General features: G+C 44.2%; 1 protein-coding gene across 16 annotated transcripts in view; it reads right to left on the bottom strand.

Moving 5' to 3' along the window:
• Eif4g3 (eukaryotic translation initiation factor 4 gamma 3) overlaps window positions 1-13858 on the bottom strand; it is a 208974-nt gene that overhangs the window by 69670 nt on the left and 125446 nt on the right. The window lies entirely within an intron of this gene.

Here is a 13858-nt window from a genome sequence, read left to right as displayed (position 1 = left end):
CATCCAGGAACCTGGCTCTGGTAACTTCCTGCCTGTCATAAAGACCTGGAATTCTACTTTTCATGCGACTAAAAGCAACTAACAGCTGCTCAAACTTCCAGAATTTCAGATGAACTAGGTTGGCACATGACAAGACGGCTGAAGACAGAAGAAATACAGTTTAGGGGTATGGCACATGGAGGCTGAGGTAGTAGAGTTTCGTGTTGAAGACCAGCGTAGACCCAGGGAATTCAAAGCCATGGTGGACTACACATAAAAGGCTTGTTGCAAAAAGCCAAAGGCTACTACTGCTGTTACAGTGACAGTAATTCCAGCCAACTGCTAATAACACAAAACGGAATAAGGAGCTACAACTTCAAACTGATCGTTTATTCACTCATTTCACAGATACAAACACGAGTGCTCGAGGAGCTCAGAGGACAGCTAGCATGGCCTGGCCTCTCAGCTCAGTGACTGAGTGGAAGCCAGGGCTGCCGTTCTCAGCAACTTGGCACTCTCCATTCCGGGCTGCCTGTGGTACTCCGTCCAGCACTTAAGTTTGCTCAATGGTAAAACTGTTTTTGCTGCTTATCTCTATTCCTGGATTTTTTTTTTTTTTTAGATTTTGAAGAGATTTTACTTTGTGGTCACAATCTGGTGACAAGAATGGACCATGGCCGGCAGCAGAGAAACCTCGACTGGAGCCTCCTGTCCAGTCATTGGGGTCTCGGTGTGAGAAATCCTCCAGTGTGAAGACAGTGTGGGCAGAGTCCAGGGCTCAGGACTCGGTGACACAACACTGAGTATGTGCGTTACCACTGCTGAGGTGGGACCAAGGGCGCTGTCACCGGCTTATACATAAACAGAGTAGAATGTTCCAGCAATGGAACTCTCTGAGAGTTCCCACCCTAGTCACCCAGGGCTTCTGTTCACGACTTTCTTCTTAGTTCTTTGCCCTTCAGTTGGCACTGTACCAGAGTCCTCACACTCCGAGCAGCGGGCCTCTACAGGGTTTCTTTTGGCTGTGGACTCACCCTTGACATTTTTTTTTTCATTTCAGAAATTCCCATAGAAATCTAGAAAAGAAAGATGTCAATTTCTCTTGGAAACAAGGAAAAGCTGGGTGAGAGAAGAAACTGAATTCCTACAGCAGAGCCTGTGGGGCGATGGTGTACACCTTTGATTCCAGTACTTGAGGGACAGAGGCAGAAGGCTGGCTGTAAGTTCCAGGCTGGCCTGGTCTACACAGCTAATTCCACGGCAGCCAGGGCTACAAGGTAAGATCTTACCAAAAACAAAACAAAACAAAACAAAACAAAACAAAACAAAACAAAAACCCTCAAAACAATCAAACCAACCTCACATACAGTGAAGCCATGGACGAGCCAAATCAGGCTGCCAAGGCCAAAGCACGAGTGACTGGGAAAGAGAAGCTGCCGGACTCTGCTGAGAGCCGGACTTCCGCTCTCCCAAAAGCAGACAAGCAAGCACACTGAGTTTCCCGGTCCTGCTTTAGCATTAGTGATCACAAGGCTCCAGAGCGACGGCATCAGGGAAGCTCCGTAGGTACTTGCAATAAGGACATCCATTTCTGCCTGTTTACATTTCCCTTCTAATTTTATCTTTATTTCCTCCATCCTTTGAGTTTAATTTACTTTTCTTTTAATAGTTTCTGAAGGATGCTGAGGCCAACAAGATGGAGATAACTTTAACAATATACTGAATAGGTGGTTTAAATTTCCATCTTAGTATCACCTTTGTTTGTAGTATGCTCTGAGCAATAAATCCTCATCCAGAATGCTCATATTTTACCCCTATGACTCAAACCTTTGTGTGGCAAAGTGCCCTTGTATATGTGGTAAAACTAAGCATCTTTGGATGGATAGGAAATTAGACACCATATAATCAAAAAGACCATGGGGGCGGGGGGGAGTGTGGCTCAGTGGTTAAGAGCCCTGGCTACTACTATTCAAGAGGACCTGAGCTTTCTGTAACTCCATTTTCCAGGGAATCCAACACACACACACACACACAAACACACTCACACACACACACACACACACACACACAATATGCACTCAAAACACCAATGCATTTTAAAAAAATGAAAAGGCCTGTTAAAGTAGAAGAAGCAGGAGAACTGAGGAAGATGCAAGAAGGGGTGTGGCTGGCAAGGCCAAAGAGCAGGGGTGAGGTCTGGATGGCTATATAGCAGCAGCAGAGATTTATGAACAGTAGAGAACCACTTGATTTCTGTGCACATATGTGTGTGCGCCACATGTGTGCAGGTGTCTGCAGAGAATAGAAGAGATGGTTTGGTCCCTTGGAGCTGGAATTACAGGCATTTGTGGGATACCTGGCTTCTTTCTTGTTTAGGATCTGAACTTGGATCTTCTGAAAAGCAGCAAGCACTCTTTACTGCTGCCATTTCTCAGTCCCCACAAGGAAACAACTGAGGTAATAAATATGCCCACGATCTGGATAGCAGACTGCTGATCTCACAAGAGGAGACAGTTGAGGACATTTACTGAAATATGTGTAGTTGTATGTTCCAATGTTCAGCGACTTAGTGTGATAGTGAACCCCTGCACCCATGTGTGCTAATGGCATGCTCAGACATTAGATGCTTTATGACGCACTGGCATGTACACAGCATTCCTCTTTATGAAAAGAAAAAGTCTGTGTTCCAATTAATGAGTCCCAAGATACAAATGTCAACTAGAACAAACAACTACAACTAACGCCCATCTCAACTAATCCTCCCACTGCAGCGAACTTTGTCTGCACTGCAGCAGTCTCAGATGTAATTAGTTCCCCAACCATCGAGTCCTGTGGAACATCAAAGCCGACAAGCACATCTATACATCTGTACACTGCACGGGCTAGCTGGGAAGATACTTTCCTTTCGCCTCATTTGTTAGGAAATTCCTCCTGTGGCTAGAGCTATCGCCCTGGAGGTTAAGAGCACCTGCAGAATGGAGCACCCACAGACCAGACCAGGACCCTTACAAATGCCTGCAACTCCAGCTCTGAGAGAGTTGATGCCCTGTTCTGGCCTCCAAATACTCCAATGTTACTCCTGAAACACACCAACAAAATTAAACACAGCTCATCCCTCTCATGTATGCACTTTATTAAATATTGTCCCATTTAGTTCCCCAAAAGTTAAGCTTAATATTCTATCATATCCATGACTTCTACCATTTCTATTCTTGCAGATGTTCAAGAATGTATTTATTAAATTATTGACTAAAACTATCAGAAAGTGAGGGGACTAGGCATGGTGGCACAGCTCTTGAATCTCAATACTGTGGAGGCAAAGAAAGGTGGGTTTGTGAGCTAGAGGCCAGAGTAAGTTCCAGGATAGTCAAGGCTACCTACATTAGAGATAACTCTGTCTACACACACACACACACACACACGAGTGATCTTTTACTATTTTTATGACTGTGACATATGCTATTTATTTCCCTTATGGAATATATAAGTTAACTATTTATCATCTCTATTGATTCTTGGTTTGCATTACTTCTCATCTAGTAGTAATTCTGGGTAGGCAATTAATCTTTTGCTCTTTTGGATTTTGTGTGTGCAGCCCTGGCTGTCCTGGAATTCAGAGATCCACTTGCTGGGATCAAAGGCGAGATTGGGAAAGTCAGGGGTAGCTATGAAGCATTTAGAAGGCTAGAGAGAACAAGTCCTAAGTCAGCTCAGGCCATGCAGAGATCTGCTCAGAAGGTCTGAGGCCCACACCACCCAGGAGATAGCTGGGTAGGTGAGCTACTACATTCTGTTCTAGTTCCTTTGGAGAAGCACGCCAGAAGGTTCATTACTGCTGCTGTTGGCTGTCCGTTTCACAGCACAATGGGAATGCTATGAGGTACGGTGATAGATTCCACTAGCCTTCTGCAAATAGCTGTCCTAACAGGATTAAAACAGAAAGAGAGGGAGTTTGACCAAGTGTATTACATTTTGATAAACTAGGAAAATCCCTATGAATTAACTTTCAAGTAGACCCATGAGGACAAGAACATTATTTAATAGCTGATGGTACACTCTATTAATCCCAGCACTGGGAGGCTGGGACAGGAGGATCTCTGAGTTCAAAGCTAGGCTTGCTTTACATAGCAAGTTCCAGGCCAGTCAGAGCTATCTGTGAGATACCTGGTTCAAAAAAGAAAATACACACACAACCAAGTGTATTTCCCCTAATTTTTATTAATGAATGGACAGCTATTATTAAGGTCTACAGAAAAGAAGAGAAGACAGCAACTCCAGCAGAGTGGTCGAGTAGGCATGTGCCACAGACAGGCAGCAAATGTGGGCTCCCTGCAGCTTGCCCACAGAAATGTACTCATTTCCAAGAATGTAAAGACAATAACTTTTAAAAGTCATTTTAATTTATTACTGTGTGTGTATATGAATGTATGTATACAGAGGTCTTAGCACCTTTATGTGGGTTCTGGGATTAACTCAGGGCACCAGCTCACACTGCAAGCCCTTTACCTACTGAGCCATTTCACCAGCCTTTGCAAATTTTCATTAAGAAATTTTTTAATGATAACTGACTTAGAATTCTAAGCAAACACGTCTTTCTCAGTAATTGACAGGGTCAGGTCTTACTGCAGGAATCATCAGGTCCTCATTTTCCTCTCATCAGTCCTGACCGACACACAGCAGTCTGCCTCAGGTCTCCTTTCCCTGCTTTCCACCTTGCAGCCCTGACCTGCACTTAAGGATCTGGCGACAGAGCAGGTGTTCTGTGGCGTGGCTTCTGTTCGCTCCCTCGAGTGTTGCTTCAGCATCCGGGAATCTACACAGTTCCCGACCCTGTGCTGTCTGTCCTCACAGCTCACCTTCCGGCTGTGCCTGCAAATGAGCCTTCCTGATCATCGTCTCTGTAACAGATACGGTGATAAAAATGTGTGTGACTTATATTTGAGGGAACTTGAAAATGTGAAGAAAGTATTGGGCAATGTAAGTTTTGTAGGAAAATCATTACTCCATAAGAAATCCCCAATGTACTGATTTACAGAGAGAAAACAAATTTTTGAAGAGAATAATCTAATTTTTCTGTGATAAAAACTAGTTTAGGACAATTTATTTATAAAGCAAATATAAATAAAGGCCAAAAGAGCTAATGTAATTTTGACCTAGAATAAAAAGTTCGTGGACTCAACTCCAAGACCACACACACCAAAGCCACAGAAGAAAAAGAAGGAAGGCCACTGGTCCATGGTCAGAGACCAGGAGGGAGGGAGGAGCGCACTGAGCAGCCTTCTGAGAGTTGAAGAGCTGCTCCCGCTCAGCAGGGCCTCTCTACAGAGCTGTTCACAGACCGAGTGTGCCCAGAGAACAGGTGTTCAGCACAAGGCCATGATGAGGGCACACAACCGCCACCACAGGCAGATTAGCCACCAGGCATCACAACTCGACCCCAGCATGAGGAGCTAGTTCTGGAGCCATGTGGGCTGCTGCACTTCGGATCCCCTCAAGAGGCACCATTGCTTCATTTATAAGCTGAGGCACAACAGCTGAAAATTTAGCTTCTATTTTGGGGTCAGCATCAGGTCCATTTCCTGCTCTATTGTGCCAATATGCTCCACACATTGCATATGTCCTTGCTATTCTGTACAAATGCTTTCATGCAAGGTGAAGTGTGCTGTGAGTTAAGCCCCTTTGTGGAAAGGGAAAGGCTTTGATCTTATAGATAGAATTCCATACAGCACCCTAGACAACAGCAAGTGCTTACTGAAATTCCAGGAAAGATCAAAAGTCCATCTAAGGCCAGAGTCCTTCCAAGGGCAGAGACTTTGTCCCTATGTTAGAACTAGGACATTTACCAGTAACAGCACAGTTCTGGAGTTAAAAGCCAGAGTTTAAACTACACAAGCCTCGTTGCCCCCACTTCACAACATTCTCTGTTCCTGTGCTCCTTCCTCTGAATTCCAGCTCCATTTCCACTCCAATCTCTTCACCTTTCTCACCGGTAGAAGGTGGGCTATGTTCTCCCACACAGGAGAATAGTGTGAGTAGTGTCTGTGTGTTAGCTCATAGCATGTATGTCATGTCATCGGGGAAGAGCAAGCCATCAGGCAAGTCTGCTACAGTGAGGAGGCAGGTCTCTGCAGAGAGCGCATGCGCATGCTCTCCCAGCTCTGAAGCAGCTTCTCAGGCGGGTTCGCATTTAACAAGCCTTTCAGTGCTCTTCTTACCATTGTGTTGACTGCGATTTACTTCAAGGTAAATGTCTTACTGCAGCCCTAGCTCATCCTCTACGATGTTCTTCATCCCTAAGTGAGATGGGTGCCGTGAAACTCAGATGGGAATCTGTCCACGCCTGGGACCTACGGTGTTGGCGACCTTCACAAACCTGTTGGCGACCTTCACAAACCGGTCAGGGAGGGGTTCCCAGCCTACAGCGCTTTGCCTTACACATCCCAGGATTCACACGCCAGTCTCTCTAGGAAACCCTTAGAGGAAAGGAACTGCAGTCACTTCTGCATTAAAAGGTCTGAAGATAGATAATGTTAAGTGCGAATGAAAAAACACCAAAACAAACGAGATCAGATCGCTATTCAATTTAATCCCAGATATTCTACAAGAGACACGAGGGTCTAATCCTGGTGAGTTAGGCCACCAGGATTCTTAGAGGTTTGTGATAGCATAAAATTTGATTATTTTCCTGGTCCTAAATAAGAGACATCTAAAACGGTATTCTAATTTTTGTTAAAATAAAGGGGCCGGCGGCATAATTCAGGACAGCACAAGACCACACACAGGACTCCAGCTTTGGTCCTAACACCTAGTAAAGGACATGGTTGCCAGGAAGGCCTGTACTCTGTCAATCAGACCTGCAGAGAACGTGAGCCCCACTTACTGAGCGGACAATGGCTGCAAAGGCCTGCAGATTTCAGTTCATTGCCTGAACCCACTGTGGGAAGAGAAGAGCTGCCCCCAATATCTCTGTCATTCACCATCCCTCCTTCTCCCTTCTCCTCACACACATAATAAAATTAAAGAAATAGGTATAACTAAGAGAATATATACATGTCAAAACAATTATACAAATAGCTGGGTGGTAAGTAGACACCATGGTAAGTCTCATGCATAATGCTCTGGCTTCAGACTGCAGTGCCTGTCCCCAGTCAAAACAAACAAACAAACAAACAAAAAACAATTAAAAAAAAAAACCCCACCAATACACAAGACAAATTTGTGAGGAATCCCTAGATTCTCCCCATTCATAAAACCGAAGACTCTGATTCAGTCATGAATAAAACCTGCCGGTCTGACAAGCGTCAGAATAATCTGAACAGTGTTTACTGTTCAGTCCATTCAAATCCTGTTCAAGTTCATCGTTAAAGATAATTGAAACACAGCCGTTCTGGAAGAGTGCTGCTGTCATGTCACATAGGGATAACACTTGCCCACTGGTCGTCCGAGATGTGGGTGGAGAATCAATGGGAATTGGGCACTCGGTTGACACAGGGCCTGCTCTGAAATCCTATCTGACTTGGTGTGAAACAACAGACTTAAATCCTGTTAACTGTTTTAACTATTTTTTGTTTGTTAGGTTTTTTTCTTTTTGGGGGGGTGGGGGTGGGGGTGGGGGGCTGGTCATTTTGAGATAGGGTCTCACTGTCCTGGGACTCACTATGTAGGCCTTAAACTGCCTGTAACCAAGATTGACATGTTTTATTAGCATACGCTAGAGCTGCACATCTATATAGTATTTCCATCACATCCCCACGCTCCTCTTACCCCACCTTGCACCCTTGTTACTCCCATAAATCCCCTAGGAATTTCAAAGTTTGCTGATAGAAGTCTAGAATTTTCTTATAATTTGAGAGAGTCACACACAGATGTAATTTAAGAATCAGGATGATCCAGGCAATAATGGCACGTGCCTTTAATCCCAGCACTCAGGAGGCAGGGGCAGACAGATCTCTGAGTTCTAGGCCACCCTGGTCTACAGAGCAAGGTCCAGGACAGCCAGGGCTACACAAAGCTCTTCTCAAAAACCACAAAAAGATAAAGTAGGCTGGGGAAGTGACTATAAAGTCTGGTTCTGCCACAAACTAAGCAAGAGGCTATCGTGAGGTCTCATTTTCTCTGTGGTGGTAGGGTTGTTGTGAGGGCTGACCAGAGTGCTTCAAAAATAGCAAGCCTTGTGCTGGAGAGATGGCTCGGCGATTAAGAGCAATGACTGCTCTTCCAGAGGTCCTGAGTTCAATTCCCAGCAACCTCACAGCCACTCTGTAAAGGGATCTGATGCCCTCTTCTGGTGTATCTGGAAAAGCTACAGTATACTCACATAATTTTTTTTTTTTTAAGCAAGCCTTTAGTCAATAGCTATTATAATTAAAAGTATTTTTTGTACCCGGGAACACACTGGATTGGTTATGGGTTATTATTAAAGTACTTGCATGGTAGGAAATGTCTATAATACCAACACTGAAGAGGTTGAGACAAGATCATGTGTGGGCTAAAAAGAGTTCAAGGGTACCTTAGGAGATGGCGCACACCTTTGATCCCAGTACTCCAGGCAGAGGAAGGTAGCTCTCAAGTCTGAGGCCAGCCTGGTCTTCAAAACGAATGGGCAGTGAGATCCTGTGTGAAAAGTCGATCAGCCCAGTGCCTTACCAATGCAATGCACCCATTTGCTTAGAGCAAGAAATATTTAATAAGAACAAGGATCACCTGTGATCGCATCACATGGGAGAGGGTGTAAGTCAGGGTTCTCTAGAGTCACAGAACTATATTGAATCTGTAGTCCAACTACCCTTAAAATGGGCAGCTATGAATGGGAAGTCCAAGAATCTAAGAATCTAGTAGTTGCTCAGGCCACAAGGCTAGTTTCAGCTGATCTTCAGCAAGTGAATGCAAATAGGCGAAGAAGATCAAATCTTCCTTTTTCCAAAGTCCTTATATAGCTGCATTCAGCTGAAGGTGTGGCCCAGATTAAAGGTGTGGACCACCATACCTGAATCTGGGACTTGTTTTGTCCCAGGCTGATCTTGAACTCAGAGATCTCCTTGCCTTAGTCTCCTAAGATTAAAGGTGTATGCTACCTTGCCTGGGCCTAATGGTCGCTACACCTCATGATCTCCATGCCAAGATCCAGGTCAGAAACTTGTGTCTTCCATGTCTTCTAGCCTCAAGATGTGGATCACAGGTGAGGCCTGCAATTCTGGATTATAGTTCATCGCAGATACATTCAAGTTGACAACCAGGAAGGAATAGCCATTACAGACAGCAAGAGAAGACAAGTTCAAAGCCAGTCTTAGCACAAACTAAAGTAAAATGTAATAATATTAACAAAACTAGTTCCAGTACACAAGACCCCATCTCAAAAGATGGAAAACAAGAAACCAAAAAGCAGAAACACACTGAGCTGCAGTGCTCAGCCATCCTGTCAGCTTCGCAGAGGAAAGATGCTGAACCCATCACGTTCCAGGTGCTTAACTGTCAAGATCACAACAGAAAATTGGAATACGTTAACATGGTGTAGGCTGAAAGACATCAAGGCAACCATAAAGGAATTACTTCTGATCAACTGGCTCTAGAGACCAGTGAAATCAGAGCTAGGGCAAAACAAATGGCAGAGCACATTAAGGGGGGCCTGGAAGGAGCCCAGAAATTGCTCTCTGGAAACAACTGCTTCTCTAAGTGTTGTGACAGTGTCTTAGGGATTCCATTGCTGTGAAGACATACCACATCCAAGGCAACTCTTAAAAAGGACATTCACTTGGGGCTGGCTTACACGTTCGGAGGTTCGGTCCTTTATCGGCATGTTAGCACACAGACAGGGTGCTGGAGAAACCATATATCTGAATCCTGGGGCAGAAGGGGGCTATGTTCTATAGTGGGCAGAGTTTGAGGAAAGGAGACCTCAAAGGCCATCTCCGCAGTGACACATTTCCTCCAACATGGCCACACTTCCACAGGAGTCTATGGAGGCCATACCTATCCAAACCACCACAGATAAGCAACAGTTTTATACTGAAGATTTGCCTAGGAAATGTGTACTGAAAATTTGTTTCAAGATGTCTAAGAAAGGGGGTTGGAGATGGCTCAGTGGTTAAAAGCACTGGCTGCTCTTCCAGAGGTCCTGAGTTCAATTCCCAGCACCCACATGGTGGCTCACAACCATCTGTAATGGGATCCAACCCTGCACTTTGTTCTGGACATTTCACAGAAATGCAGGAAGGTTTTTTGGTTGTTTTTATTATTTATTTATTTATTTATTTATTTATTTATTTATTTATTTATTTATTTGGTTTTTCAAGACAGGGTTTATCTGTGTAGCCCTGGCTGTCCTAGAACTCACTCTGTTTATTATTTATTTATTTATTTATTCATTCATTCATTCATTTATTTATTTATTTATTTATTTGGTTTTTTGAGACAGGGTTTATCTGTGTAGCCCTGGCTGTCCTAGAACTCACTCTGTTTATTATTTATTTATTTATTTATTTATTTGGTTTTTTGAGACAGGGTTTATCTGTGTAGCCCTGGCTGTCCTAGAACTCACTCTGTAGACCAGGCTGGCCTCGAACTCAGAAATCAAGGTTTTTTGGTTGTTATTTTATATTTTATTTTATTTTATTTTATTTTAATTTGGTTGGTTTTTCGGGACGGGGTTTATCAGAAATCTGCCTGCCTCTGCCTCCCAAGTACAGGGATTAAAGGCGTGTGCCACCATGCCCGGCTGCAGGAAGTAGTTTTGAGACATTTTCACTTGGCTTGTTTCCAAGGTTTACCCACAGGTTTGGCCTTTCAGGTCTGAATAAACAATTTACAGCGCAACAGTACACTGTCTAAAGCACAGCAGACGTCAGCTTCACATGTTCATTGTGGTCTTAAAATGACACAGTGTACAAAAACCTTACAAAGTCACAATCCCATAGGGACATTCTAAAAATTAGCCACATCTTTATGCCAGATTAAGATTTCTCAGGAGCAGATCCTGGTCCTTGTGGTGCACAGCTTTAACCCAGCACTTGGGAGGAAGAAGCAGGAGGAACTATAAGTTCAAGGCCAGCCTGGTCTATAAAGCAGTAGACCAAGAAAGCCAAGGCTGCAAACTGAGTCTCAATGCCAGTCTCCATTTTCCCCCCAAATGAACCAACTTCACTTTTTCTTTTTTCTTTTTTAAAGATTTATTTATTATATGTAAGTACACTGTAGCTGTCTTCAGACACTCCAGAAGAGGACATCAGATTTCATTATGGATGGTTGTGAGCCACCATGTGGTTGCTGGGATTTGAATTCAGGAAGAGTTCTCATTTGAACCTCTGGAAGAGCAGTCAGTGCTCTTAACCACTGAGCCATCTCTCCAGCCTCCAACTTCACTTTTTCAACAAGATTTTATGTATGAGTGCTCTATCTGGCATGCACGTACACCTGCATGCCAGAAAAGGGCATCAGATCCCATTATTAGATGTTAGCCACCATGTGGTTGCTGGGGATTGAACTTAGGGTCTCTGGAAGAGCAGCCAGTGCTTTTAACCACTGAGTCATCTCTCCATCCCCAGTTTTGTTTTGTACAAAATCAGCAAGAAGAAAAAAAAAATGAGGTCTTTATTATAAGGGAAAGATAGTATTGATGGACAGCTCAGCTGACACACATTTAGAAGTTACACGTTATAAAAAGAATCCTATTACAATTACTGAAACCCATGGCACAAACATGAGAACAGATCTGTTACTTCTCTCCATAACTTATTGCTTGGGTTTAGTCAACTACAAGGGAAGCTATACTTAATCACAACACCACAGGTCTAACCTCATGTGCGAGCTAGGTTTATGTTAACCTGACACAAGCTAGGCTTTTGGGAAGAGGGAATCTTAACTGAGAAAATGCTTCCATCAAATTAGTCGGTGGGGAAGCCTGCAGGGCATATTCTTGGTTAAGTTGGTCTTAAGAGTACTTAAGATAAAAAACTAACAAACAAAAACAAAACAAAAAGCCAAAAATCCTGAGCAAGCCAGGAGGAAGTCAATAGGCAGCTCTCCTCCATGACCCTGCTCCTTCAGTCTGCCCTGCCTTCCCTGGATGATGGACTATGGGCTGTAAGATGACATAAATGCTCCACCAAGCTCCAAGCTGACAGTGGTGCTTGTGGAAGCAACAGAACCCTAGCTAAGGCCTTTCATCAAGGGTTTTTCATCATGAACAATCAACAGGCTTCTGGACTGGATGTCCGTCCATTGCTGTAGGTTAACACCTGAGAGATTCGAAGAGAGTGGGAAGTCAGAGAACCAACCATCCAGAAAACCCCAGGAGGGGGTGGAGTGGCAGTGGATACTGTACAAGACTATAGAGTTACAAGACTGTCGGAAATACATATATCTCAGCACACATAGATTACACACACTGACCTTTCCCACATGAGGAAAAGAGGGCAGGCGCAACAACTGTCTCCACCGCAGGGGTGACACCTGAGAAAAGGCTTTATAGAAACACAACAGAATGATCTGGAGACTACAGTGTAAGTCCTGAGCACGTACCCTGAGACAGGAAAGAGGAGACGCCCCGTGCAGCCCGTCGGCACGCTGGCAGACTCACACTCTATTGCCCAGACAGTTGGCAGCTGCCATGGTAACGACAGAAAAGATGCAATAAAGGTGTGGCGCCTCTCTTCTGCAATCCTAGCCAGGAGGATTTCCGTGAGTTAGAGGCCAGCCTGAGCTACACAGTGATCTCCACAACAGCCTCGAATATGTTGAGATGTCTCCAATGCGTATACTCAAAACTCCTGTAAAAACAGCTCAAGAAGACTGTGCTCTTTATAAGCCGATGCCTCCCCGCATTTCTTGGTTCTGTTCTGTTTTCTCTGAGGCAGGCAGGGTCTTCCTTGTGCCCTCACTAACTAGAACCTGCTCCATACCCCAGGCTGAGCTCTGACTTGTAGCCACCTACTTGTGTCAGCCTCTGGACTTCTGGGATCACAAGCATGTACCACTACATTGGCTTCTTTTAACCACCACACACAACTGGAAGGAATTCAGTGAGTGACACTGAATTCTCTCACAATTCCTATTCATGACCAAGAATAAGTCTTCATCATTTATTAAGAAAACAATAACAAAAGATGTATGCTCAAAGAAGTTGAGTTTGCACATTTTTAAGACCTTAGAATGTGGGGTTTTCTTTTGGTTTTTGGTTTTTTTTGGATTTTGGTTTTTTCGAAACAGGATTTTTCCGTGTAGCCCTGGCAGTCCTGGAACTCACTTTCAAACTCAGGAATCCGCCTGCCTCTGCGTCCCAGAGTGCTGGGATTATAGGTGTGTGCCACCGCACCCCGCTAGAATGTATATTTTTAAGACCTTAGAAGCAATACTCAAGGCTTCGGTGAGCAAGGTGAAGGTACCAGTGGAAAGAAAGTGGGACATTAGATAGGGACAATCGACAGGCTGTCTGGAAGAAGGTTATTCTGAACACAACATCTGACTCGTCATCAGACGTCCATCTAACCATCCAGCCTTTCTGTAGCTCACACTTGCTGGCCACAAACAGCGGGCAGATGCACCCCATGAAGATCCAAGCAGGACTTGAGAGCTACTAGAAGCTTGGTGAGGCTCTTTTGATATTTCTGAGGGAGTGCTCACAATTTACCAAGATAAACTTAGTAAAAATGAAGTTTATCTGCTAAACTATCAAGAAAAAACAAGCCGGGCAGTGGTAGCACATGCCTTTAATCCCAGCACTTGGGAGGCAGAGGCAGGCAGATTTCTGAGTTCGAGGCCAGCCTGGTCTACAGAGTGAGTTCCAGGACAGCCAGGGCTATACAGAGAAACCCTGTCTTGAAAAACGAAAAAGAAAAAGAAAGGAGGGAGGGAAGAGAAAGAAAGGAAGGAAGGAAGGAAGGAA

This window comes from Apodemus sylvaticus, chromosome 3, assembly GCF_947179515.1.
Source record: "Apodemus sylvaticus chromosome 3, mApoSyl1.1, whole genome shotgun sequence".
Lineage (NCBI taxonomy): Eukaryota > Metazoa > Chordata > Mammalia > Rodentia > Muridae > Apodemus > Apodemus sylvaticus.
Note: the sequence above shows the minus strand (reverse complement) of the source record. Positions and strands in the feature narration are given on the sequence as shown.